Source organism: Schistocerca gregaria, chromosome X (assembly GCF_023897955.1).
Source record: "Schistocerca gregaria isolate iqSchGreg1 chromosome X, iqSchGreg1.2, whole genome shotgun sequence".
In the NCBI taxonomy this organism is placed as follows: domain Eukaryota; kingdom Metazoa; phylum Arthropoda; class Insecta; order Orthoptera; family Acrididae; genus Schistocerca; species Schistocerca gregaria.
The window spans coordinates 345,749,729-345,762,416 of record NC_064931.1 but is presented as its reverse complement, the minus strand read 5'-3'; the positions used below and the strand labels follow the sequence as shown (position 1 = coordinate 345,762,416).

At 36.7% G+C, this 12,688-nt stretch overlaps 1 protein-coding gene across 5 annotated transcripts in view; it reads left to right on the top strand.

Annotated features, from left to right (window-relative positions):
• The window catches only part of LOC126299084 (serine-rich adhesin for platelets-like), a 197,311-nt gene that overhangs the window by 94,460 nt on the left and 90,163 nt on the right, over window positions 1–12,688 (top strand). For 2 of the 5 annotated variants that reach the window (XM_049990756.1, XM_049990757.1), the window contains exon 2: window positions 478–576. The exons of the other annotated variants lie outside the window; for them this stretch is intronic. The gene's annotated coding sequence lies outside the window, so the exon portion shown is untranslated. The remainder of the gene's footprint in view (window positions 1–477; window positions 577–12,688) is intronic. 5 annotated transcript variants of the gene reach the window in all.

Below are 12,688 nucleotides of genomic sequence, written 5' to 3'. Positions count from 1 at the left end.
GTGTGTGTGTGTGGTTTTTTTTTATGCTGTAATGTATAACTTTTATTTAGGGAAATCTTTTACTTGGGAGCTCATTGTCTGGTCTGTGACGTGTACAAAATTGTTATGAAGAATATTTTAATGGGCATGTTGTCATCTCCTTCATTCTGTTCACATTGTTGCAAAGAATTTGACAACCAATGTATGTGTTTTCTTTTTAATGTGCTTGGCATATATGCATGCCTCCTGGAAAAGGCTTTTACATTTCTCAGTTATTTCAACTTGCCATTTTACTTACCTGTTTCTTATCTGTTCAGAATCCTTCAGCACGTACAGTACCTCTGCTGATACAGTTCCTTTTTTCTTAAGTTCTGTAATAACATGACTTATGTTACTGTTACTCATTGTGATTACTGCTAGTTTCTCCCTCGTACTTAGGGATTTTCTTATTTATTCACCGCGATTAAGTCTAATGTTCTCTGATTTCCTTTTTCGCAGAGTTATTTGGTTCTTAAACAAGCTGTTCGAGCAAATTTTCTGTAAAGGATTCTAATATGACCTCGCACGATGCTTTATCTCTGACATCAATATGTAAAGGTACGTATTTGTTTGTATAGGTGACAAGTTGAAGCCTCGTCCTACATTAGTATTTTCATTTTAAAAGATTACAGAAACCATGAATTTGTTCTCATTTTCACACTGAGGAATATATGTATGTGTACACACATGCACTCCCATTCTGTCTGTAATGATAGGTCAATGAATTCTTTTTCTTGAGACAGTTATTTAAGTTTCTCTGAGCAGGTGATTAGGAAATTTCAGTCAATATTTTTTGAAAAAGTTACTGACATACCATTGGTTTGCTAACTAGAATGTTGTTTGAAACTTCTCTTAGAATCTGTCTGAAAAAGGAGTTATTCAATACGGAATGTGTTCAATAAAATATAAATAAATAATAAGAGAACATTGTCTTGAGGCTAAGTACATCATTTTAAATACATACTTGTATATAGATGAGTGGTGAAGAAAATCTTTAACAGTGCAGGAGCATCGTAAGAAATTCCAGACATTCCGTCTTTAGTCCTTTTGATGTTTCACTGTTATTGATTAAAAAATAAATAAATAAATGTTACAATATTTTTTACATGAGTTTCAGAAGAAGAAATTTTGCATCTTATATCCTCAGTGAGACTGAGATACTGATAACATGCTGGGCTGTTAAATAACTTGGTGCCATATAAAATTCTTTATTTATAATAGGAAGATCTTTCTCTTCAGTGAACCGTGTGTGAGCTTACCATAATCTCAGATCCTCACATATTAAGACCTGAATCACTGACTGCGTGAGAAACTGTTTGTCCTTTAAACTGCGTACAGTGCACTTGTCAGGTTTCCTGTTGAGCAGATAGTGCCATGTGATTTCTTATTTCCTTATTGATGAATGCTTCAAAGAATTATTTGGTTACAGCTAAGGACTATGTCGTTCTTGGTATTTTTACATATTTTGTTCTTATGTCTTTTGTTATTACGTCTTTTGTTCTTACATCTTTTGTTGATAATTCTCATATGTTCTCACATGTGAATTTTAAAATTCCCATGTTTACAATTACTTTTTCACATGGAGCTTCAGTATGCACTAATTAGGATTTGTAGTCCCTTCTTAGTCAGTTGTTTGTTTCTGCATGCAGTCATACATTTTAAATGTGCATTCTAAGTTCACTGTACATAGTGTGTGACAATCGTTAATACAGTGGACTTTCCTTTAAGATGACACGTGATTTCGATTAAGATTTTCAAATGTGTACTAGAACAAGTCAATTGGATGACAGCCTGGTTTTGTCAGCAGACTATTGCCTCTTCCATTCTCCTTAATTATTCAGCTGAATTAGATCTTCATTTATAATGACTTGGAGTTGTTGAGCTTTAATTTTCCTCTTTTGTAGTTTTGGAACAATAATTATTAAACAGTGATGATTGTGTCTTTGTAAGTCTGACTATCCTAAGTGAATATACACTTTTTTCAGCAAGTAGCTATTTACATGCCTCACAACAGAGCCACAGACATTATTTTAAGACAGCCCTGCAAGAATACTCTCAGATTACAGTTGATTTTAGTTTTTGCTTGTGCACCACTGTGGGTTACGTAACATTTTCAGCTCTATTGTTAACTTGAAAATATTTCTGGGGACAGTCCTTTGCAACCCTTATGGTGCTATTCGCCTTAGTGAGTTCAGTAGAATGCTCAGAACTGTATAAATATTGCTAATCCTGCCATGTAATGTGTTTGGGACTGTGGTTTTTTAGTGAGGGGACATCTAACACAAAGTAGTTGTGTTTAGTTTGACATATGCAAGCCATCATTATATTTAGCAGTAGCTGTCAAAACTAAAATCAATGATTACAGTTCTAATTTGGAGTATCTATAAGATTTCTTTAAATAACAATGAATTACAATTGTTTTCATGCATTAGCTTCTGTACGTAACAAGGGTCCAGGTAAGAGTTTATATTTGGTTTAGTTGTGTGTGTGTGTGTGTGTGTGTGTGTGTGTGTGTGTGTGTGTGTGTTGTTTTTGTCTACAAACTACATTTCCTCACCTCCCTTAAAAACTACTCTTCATATCATCCTCTAACAGTATAAATAACTTTGCAGTTGGATTTGTTTTGTTACCTTTTGCTTAATGTGGTTTGGTTAAACATGATTACTGAATACATGCTTCATAATAAGCAGGATTTTCCCTGCTTTAAAGTAATTTTGAGTTTATCTTTCGTGCTTAGATGGATTTTCAATTTCAGGTTTATGCATCCAGATTGTATCAGGTTTCAAGAGATCTATTTAATCTAAGAAAGAATTAGATCATACCAGTAAATGATAGTTTTGTTCATGAATCGCCATTTAATGTTTGTTAAATTTCCCAAATGGCTTCAATATGATTTTCTTAAAGAGAATATACAGGATTTTAGTCATATGTTAGTGTTCTGTGCTAGACATGATAGCTGAAACTAGAAAGAATGTGATACAAAAAATAGGAAGTCCAGGTTGGAATATCAACAATTATACAAAAGATAGATTGCTATTAATTGTAAGGATGACTCTTTGAGTTGCAGACAGGCGCAGTAAAAAGACTGTTACATACTTAGCTTTCGGCCAAAACTTTTCTTCATAAAAGGAAGGGATGCAGACACACAACCCCCCCCCCCCACACACACACAGGCACTCGTTAGGCACACATGGCCACTACCTCTGGCTGCTTTACCTGAACTGCAATTGTTGCTTTCGTTCAATGAAACTCTTGCAGTCTAGCTAACTAAAGTGGCCAGAGATAGCAGTTATATATGCACGAGATGTGAGATGTGCCTGTTTTGTTTTTGTGTGCATGCATGTGCCCACCCACCCGCCCTTCCCTTTTATGAAGAAAGATTTGGCTGAAACGTAAGTGTGTAACAGGTTTTTCATTGTGCCTGTCTGCAACTCAGTGTGTCATCTTTACAGAAGTATGATTTTCCTCAAAGGCTGTTCAATTTTAGAGCAGCTGAGAAAATCAGTAGTTTCACTAAAAAAAATTATTGGTGGTTGTTCATTAAAATTGTGTTGCGTTGGGAATTATTGAACAGTCTAGTCATCTGGAAATGCCTTTTAGCAACATCTGGCTGGAATCGCAACCCTGTACATCTTTTCAGTGAGTGATATGATGAAACTTTTGTATGAATTGCATCCACAGCTATATAAAAATGAAGTAGTGAGAAACTGGACAGAGTGTTCAACTTATTTTATGTAATTATGATCATCAATGGTTGGTGTGTCACCTGATCACTTGTCATAATGCAGGGAGGCCTAAAGCAACTGTTAGGTGTCAAAAGTGACCCATTTTAGTCTTCAGAGAATCCATTCTTGTCAGCTATAAATTTGGGCAGAAACCCCAAATTCATCAAGATATTGAATGCTGACTGCTGATACTTACTTTTGCAGGTGATTTGCAGTACAGCAAGCCTTCAAGAAAATAATGCAATGGTTCTTGTCTTTGAGGAAGGTGCATAGCATTCTGTTTCCAGTACATAAACAACTGTTAAAGGCTTCTGTGACTTTAAAGTATAATCTGTCAAAAACTCTTCCTCAAATCACATGTTTGCATCATGAAGTGGAAGTCTGGCTTGGTCAACAACCAGAATGAAGAAGAAGGAGAAGAAAACTGAAATCTGAAATTTATTCCTGGAAGTACTCTGAGGAACACACATTTTTTTTTTCAAGAATTAAAGCTGTCAGTCATGCTTTCTTTCTTCAGGAAAGGTGTCGTATTATTCACTTTTTGAACAATAACATCAGTGTGCACACATTGAAAACAATCATGGCAGACTTAAATTCAGTCGACCGTATGTGACCCTTAATGCTCAGTGGGTAAGTGTCATACAACCAATCCGAAGGTCTAAGGTTCAATTCCTCAATGGTTCAAGATTTTTTCAGTCACTTATCACTTATTTCACCTCTGGGAATGATTTGTGTGTGAGAGAAATGTCGAGCAGCGCTGTGGTTCAGGGGCCTCTTTAAACTGTAGGTTGTCTAATTACAAGTTGAGTAAGTCAGTTTTAAAGCCAGAGGAAGGAAAGGGCTGACAAGACCATGCTTTGTTAAGTACTGTGATGTTCAAACCAACCTTTTGAGGACTACTTTGATAACCTACTCAAGAGAGTCTTTCAAATGATGTTGGCGTGTGGGAGAACATTAGGCAGTGTCAGCATACGTGTAGGTCCCCATTCCTCAAAGACACAACAAAGAGCTCTACAATGACGGGAGGTGGACATGATTTACAAAATAAGACATGAAACACTTTCTAAATTTGTTCATAATTTTATTTTTATGTTGTGGTCACACAAATATAGATTCCCACAATCCTTGAACTTCAACCTTTCTTGAAATAAAGATTCATAGTCCTCACCCATTTTTCAAACAAAAAGTAATTCAATTTCTGTTTCTTGCATTTTATTCTGTTATTGCTCCAAAATGATGAGTCCTTAATCATAATTGAGAAAGACATTTTTGCTTTATTATGACTGTATTTCAGAATATCTTTCAGCATTAAATGTAATGTATCTCATTTGAAACTCACTTTTACTTAGTAGCTACACATTTCATCTTGATGCAACCAACCAACCAAAACTAAAGTTTCTTGATCCACTCCCCTGTAGCACATGCTATCAAAAATATAAAGCAGGCATTCGATATCTGACAAAAAATCCATCAAAGGATCACTTGTAATAGTTTTATTGTAAACCAGTTACCAATGTTGAGGGCCTACAAGTGTAATATGTAATCTTCAGCTGCTGCTAAAAACATTTTAAATATTTCTCATGTTACAGATATGAAGATTTCGTGTAACAAACCTATCTGTATGTGCATATTTTAACCTAGACATGTCATTTTCTGATACAAATTTAAAAACAATTGTAGGTTAAACCACCTTTGCCTGTTGTTTCCAACATATTATATGAGATAACAACACCTACAACTAGAAATTCTGATGGTTAACTATTGCTTTGCCTCATTGTGGGCTGCCAAAGGATTTATTAAATGTGGGGTTCTTACGGATACACCCCCCACCCACCCACCCAAACACACACACTTTCAAATTCCTGTTGTCAGAAATGAAATTATTAATTAATGATGAAATTGAAATACTGAATAGGGCAATGAAATAAATTCCATGCCAACAAGGGAATATTTGTGCTGCTGGGCTGGGTCTCGAACCCTAATTACACACTTTATGCACTCGGTCATCTTAACTATTTCTGTTATCCAAGTATGCTTCACATCCAACACAGAATCCCAGCTTATTGCACGCTACATCTATAGCCTTCCCTTTCCATTACCCTCATTGCTCACAGCCTCACACTGATTCCTGCAAGAGGTCCAGTGAAGAGTGCATCTGCACTGAATGATCTTTAGTTGCTGTTGAGGCTCATATTCAGTTTCATTATGTATACATGTGGCTACAGGATCAGAAATAAATGATGTCTGTTCTTTTGACCATATCTGAAAGAACAGACACCACACACACAAGTACAAGCACCTTAACGGCAATTAATAGTCATTCTGTGCAGATGCACTCTTTGTCTGACCTCTTGTGGGAATCTGTATCAAGTTACAGGCAATGAGGGTAATGGACAGGGGATGGTGTGTATGCAGTGTGTGACAAGTTGGTAATTTGGGCTGGCTATGAAGCATGCTCAGATATCCAAAGCAGTTACAGTGACTGCTGTCATGAAGCAGGAAATGCGGGTTTGAGTGCCAGTCCGGCACAAATTTCCACTTGTCACCACTGAATTTATTTCAATACCGTATTGTAGCTAATGGTGCAAAACAACTTCAATTTTGGCATGTGCATATATATTGCCGGGGATCAAAAATGAATGGTGTCTGTTCTTTTAGACATGCCCAGAAGAACAGACACCACACACATTGAAATTGTGAATTAAATAAAATATTAAATGAATGCCAATTTTTTCCTGAAATTGCTGTTCATGCTGTTCTGCAATGATGAAGTGTGTGTGTGTGTGTGTGTTTTAGCTATAAAGGACTATGAAAACAATGAAGGCTAGATCATAGGCTTCTAGTAAATTGTAGATATGACAGATTTTATAATAAAGTGTGTCCTCATAATAGTCCTTTCTCTTATAGATAATAGACTAGGAAATCCATTGTGGCAATGCAGGAATTTCAGATGTGTGCAGTTTACATTGCTGATTACCTTGATTAAATTTAAGTGGTGTACAGTGCCAATATCAGCACAATATGATATGTAAAGTTTATCTAGAAAGTAAGTGTTCTGGTACTAGGCATAGGGAACAGTGTACCATGTGTATGGGAAGCTGCATGTATTTCCACCTCTCCCAGAAATATAAAAATTATCTTAGGAAGACAATGAATAATCTATAAATCAGAGTTACTGTCCTTGTCTGCATCCAATCAAAGCATGGGTACTCCACCAATTCTGGTTTTTTTTATTTTTATTTATTGATTGCATACGAAATCATGAGAACCCTTTTCCTAAAAATGTATTGAGGGCATTTCAAAGGAAAGTTTCAAAATTAAAACCTCACCTTAACCCATTAAATGCAGTTAATTATGTAGAAAATAAGTGCAGTTTGAAATGAGAAAAAATTAATTACTGTGAAGTTACTTGCAGACAAAACACTAGTGCTCAAAAACTATAAAACTGCTGTTGGAAAATGATAAGACTTCATTCTCATAATATCCAATAAATGACCTATTCTCCCTGATGTAACTGAAATAAATGTTACTATAATGAGTGTAGTGGCATTTAGCTCCTTATAGACACAGTAGGATTCTTCTGTTTGTGTACTGTTTACCACCTCGCCATAAAAGACTTTCCACAGGATTCCCTACAGACCAAGAGATTTTTCCTGGTACAACAGGATGTAACTGCTGCCATGCAGCTCACTGGGATTTGCAGGATATAGATGTAGATAGAGCTGATTGCATTTCACAACTTGGACAATCCACAACTTAATTACTATGATTGCAACAAGTGACAAGGAATTATTTTTAAGAATTACCTCATTAGTGCAGACATTATTGCGATCCCTCATGAAGGGAAAGCCAGGGATGCCGCTTCTTTGCAGCCAGTTGCATCTGTACCATAACAGACTGTCTTCTCCATCATTACTATGAAAACACTTTTTGTCTTTACATGGCATGTCTTAGTTTATTGACTAACCATCTGAAACTCTTAAGTTCAATTTCTCAGCACCAACACATTTACTCTTTCTACCATTGGACCACTTTTCTTTATTTGCTTCTGTTTGAGACATGCTTCACTCATTTCATACAAACTAAGTTAATTTAAACCAGATTTGACTTAAATTGAAAGAAATCTCCTGATTAGAAGTGACGAAAGCAGCATGGCAGATTTAAAAGACCATAAAATCTTCAAGGTTGATGCTGAAATTAACTGGAATTTAATGTGAGATGCTTTAAATAGTATCCACAACAAAACTCTGTCTCGAAATCTGTCAGAAAATCCAGAGAGATTCTGGTTTCATGTAAATTATACCAATGCCAAGACACAGTCGATACTTTCATTGTGCAAAAGCAATCCTTATGTTACCAATGATAGTGCTACTAAAGTAGAGTTATAAACATGGTTTTCTGAAGTTCCTTTGCCAAAAAAGCTGCTGCAAATTTTCCAGAATTAGAATGACTGAACGTCGCCCACTTTGTTCCCCATCTTGCATATTCATACAACCATCTTTAAAAGCATCGCCCATTCCTAGGTCCTCCACATGAAAAATAAGTTAAGTTTTGGTTACACGTTAAAACTTAAAAATTTAAAAAGTGCCTAGGAATTTGTTAAGGGAAATTAGTACTCTTGTGGAAAGATTTAGGTGTTCGTTTTTCCCTGTGTGCTGTTTGAGAGTGGAACAGTTAAGGATTAGTCTGAAAGGGGATCCATCAACCTCTACCAAACTCTTAAATATAATATAGCACAATGTGAATTGTAGAGTGTCATTTAGATATATTTAATGTCTTGTACTGCTTCTTAAGGCTACGTGTCACAGTGTGGACTTTAAAGCCATGATGGCAGGATAAAAGCAACTCATTTTCCAGTGTTTGTTTATTAGTACCTATAATGGATATTGTAATGTGTACTTATGTGTGACTCAAGGTAATTCTGTTGTTAGAGAACATCATAGTCATGTAGAACTTCCTTTAAAGGACATATTCACCTTTGAATGTAGAAATGTTTGTTAGCATACTTCCTTCCTAAGATCGGGATGAGATTTGCAACACATGGTGGTTATCCAGTTAGTGAACAGTCTCCCATGAAGACAGCCACAGGTTTTTACTGCCATATTCCAATACTGATTGTCACTTTCTTCCCATTGCCATACAAGCTCATCATTTATGAGCAACAACAATTCTGATTTAACTATATTCCTAGCCAAATCGTAAAACTTTTAAGTGAGGGTATGTGTAAATATCTACATTTCTGTATATAAATGAGCAGGTAATACATTTCATATTATGTTGAGTGGTTCTCTTTTTCTGACACATCTCATCTAACATGGTTTGAACACACAGTGTAATCAAACTTTATTTATGCATATACAGGTCATTTGTATTAGCTTGGGGTATGATTATGTGTTACACAACATTATTACTAACAGAAGAGTAAATTTTTTGCAGAAATTAATACTGCAAATTATTAGATACATAGTAATGAATGAATGTATTCTATCTTTTTGGCGTTGGGACACAAAAGAGGCCCCCCCCCCCCCCCCCCACACACACACACACATGCATGGCAAAAAATGTTGCTTTGATGTAAAGTTTTTGTGTTCTTGTACTGAATTCAAACAGTAATTATGTAAATATTTACAGTTGTGCCCAATTGCTGAGATACCTTTTATTGCCATTAAGCTTTTGTGTAGTCAGTATTGTTGAATTTAGTAAAAATTGTAGGTGAGTTTTTCTGTATATCTACTGACACGTGTTTTTGTGGTCATTAGAATAGTAGGAGTGAATTTACCCAGTACAGGTTAAAATTTGCAGTTGCATGCCATTATTGACCCTTATAAATGGTGCTCTTTTTGTGATATTTATTAATGAAATTTGTTTCTATACTGTCAGAAGTGTGATTTTCTTATTCGCGTGGTAAGGAATTGATTTCCTCCACCTACCCCTCCTCAATTGCAAAGTTTAAAGTAGATGTAACTCATAATAATATCACAAATTAACACTTTGTAGACCACTCCCAGGTATAGGTCAGGCCACAATTTTTTCAACGCGCAAGCCCTCTATCACTTGAAAATGGACCCATTGCATATGAGAAGAATGTAGCAATGTCTCAGTACCTGTCCCATGTCTGGTGCTGCCTTCTGTTTTCGCTTTCTAAAATTGTAACATTAGTAAATCTAACACCTGCTGTTGCAGTCAGCTGAGCCAAAATGATCACATTGATATAATTTCTTGCGTGTACTTGTTAGGTTTCACAGTTTATTTTAATTCTGCCACATGCACCACAAGTTTTTTGAGTGAGCAAGAAATTTTGAAAGCTCAAGAGCAAGAAACTGCTCACTAATGCACCTTGCATTTTTTTCCAGTTACATAAGTGCCAGTAATGCTTTAAATAACAGCATAAATGGACAGTTTCCTATGCCCAATATTCTTCTGAGTAACCAGTCTACAAAGTGATAACAAAACGTGACAGTGTACTGTGGTCTTTACTTTTCATAGCAGCTGAGAGACAAAAGTCTAAGCATTAAATACCCACTGAGTGAGGTGGCGCGGTGGTTAGCACACTGGACTCGCATTCAGGGGTTCCAACCTGCATCTGGCAGTCCTGATTTAGGTTTTCCGTGATTTCCCTAAATTGTTTCAAGCAAATGCTGGGATGGTTCCTTTGAAAGGGCACAGCCGACTTCCTTCCCTAACCCATTGGGACCAATGACCTTGCTGGTTGGTCCGGGCCCCAAATCAACCAATTAAATACCCTGACGTTTAGTACTGGCATACCCCAGCTACTGAAATTGGTTAAGTTATGATTCTACAGTAGGGGACATTACCATAATTTAAAGTTTTGTTGAGCAGACCTTATAGAAATACTGTAGGATTGTTACTGTATTATCCATCACACATATAAATTACTTAACAAATTGCAGTATCTCGGAGTGCAAGTAACAGTATCGTTCATAGTGTTATCAGTAAAAGTGGTTGTGAAATTCAGAAAGACTCTTTCATGCAATAATTGGCAGCTCTCTTAATATCAACTTATGAAACCCAATGTTCTTAATTAAGTGCCATAATCCAATATCATTAGAATGTAGATGTGGTGATAAAACTGCTAGATGAAGTCGCAAGAGTCAGGTATTTGGACAGAGCAAAAAAAGGTGATATGAGCTGGCACAAAAGTTTCAGACTGGTAGTGGTAAAAGTTAACACCAGAGATTCATTTACTAGAGAAGAACTTGTACAGATTTAAAGCCAACTCAGATTTAGGTATTGTTCATTTCTACGCTGTATAGACGAAATAAAATGTACTGTGTGTGTGTGTGTGTGTGTGTGTGTGTGTGTGTGTGTGTGTCAGTCACTAAACATTACTCACTGCAAAAGTCACCATGTGGTGCATGGTGAGCGGTACCTCTTACCATTGCTAGTCATTCCCTTTTCTGTTCCACCTTTAAAGTGAGCGAGGTAAAAACAACTGTCTGTCAGACTGTTCCAATGCTGTTGCATAGGTACAGACAGGAAAATATTGTTAAATTTTATGACCAATTTCAATGTTATTTTTTGCTAATTTTGATGTTGTTTTCTGCCAGTTTTGGTATTACGAGGGTTGAATGAAAAGTAATGCCTCTACCTTTGTTAATTGGGTTTGGATAGGAATATTTTAATAAATCAAATGCAAAAATAATCCTTAGAATGTGATTGTTAATTACCAATATTCACTTTTCCACATAATCACAAGCCAAGTGGATACATTTCTGCCAATAATGAAAAAGTTTTCTGAAGCTGTCACGTAAGAAGTTGACACTCTTGTTTCTGCAACCACAGTGTCTCAGTTCTCTCAACGTCTTCATCAGAAGCATGATGATGTCCCTGCAGATGATCTTTTATTATCGGGAACAGCTGGAAGTCAGATGGTGCTCAATCTGGACTGTATGGAGGATGCCATACAGTGGTGAGATTCAGTCTCTGAAGTTCTGCTGTGCTAGCATGTAAAGTGCGTGATTTGTTAGCTGTCATTTTCAGAGTTCGCAGCATTGTGATCTAACACTGAATTTTTTGTTGTTCCACAATCAAGGAAATCAACATGGATAACACCATCTGCGTCCCAGAACACTGTGTCCATGATTTTTCCAGCTGAGAGCTGTATCTCGAATTTCTTTTTCTGGGGTGAGTCCTTGTGTCAATATTCCATAGACTGACATTTCATCTCTGGGTCATAATGGTGTCACCTTCATTCTCGTAACACGAAAGGAGTTCCTGGCAAATTTAAAGTCAGTGCGCTTTCATTTCAGGAGTCAGCATCTGGGGTACCCTATATCTCTAACGTCGTTCAGTTGTAGAATTTTGGAACATGTGTTATGTTAGAGTATAATGACTTTCTGGACACTGGAAATCTACTCTGTAGGAATCAGCATGGGTTTCGAAAAAGACGATCGTGTGAAACCCAGCTCGCGCTATTCGTCCATGACACTCAGACACGGGTTCACATGTAGATGCCGTGCTTCTTGACTTCCTTAAGGCGTTAGATACAGTTCCCCACAGTCGTTTAATGAACGAAGTAAGAGCATATGGACTATCAGACCAATTGTGTCATTGGATTGAAGAGTTCCTAGATAACAGAACGCAGCATGTCATTCTCAATGGAGAGAAGTCTTCCGAAGTAAGAGTGATTTCAGGAGTGCCGCAGGGGAGTGTCATAGGACCGTTGCTATTCACAATATACATAAATGACATTGTGGATGACATCGGAAGTTCACTGAGGCTTTCTGCGAATGATACTGTGGTATATCGAGAGGTTGTAACAGTGGAAAAGTGTTCTGAAATGCAGGAGGATCTGCAGCGAATTGACGCATGGTGCAGGGAATGGCAATTGAATCTTAATGTAGACAAGTGTAATGTGCTGTGAATACATAGAAAGATAGATCCCGTATCATTTAGCTACAAAATAGCAGGTCAGCAACTGGAAG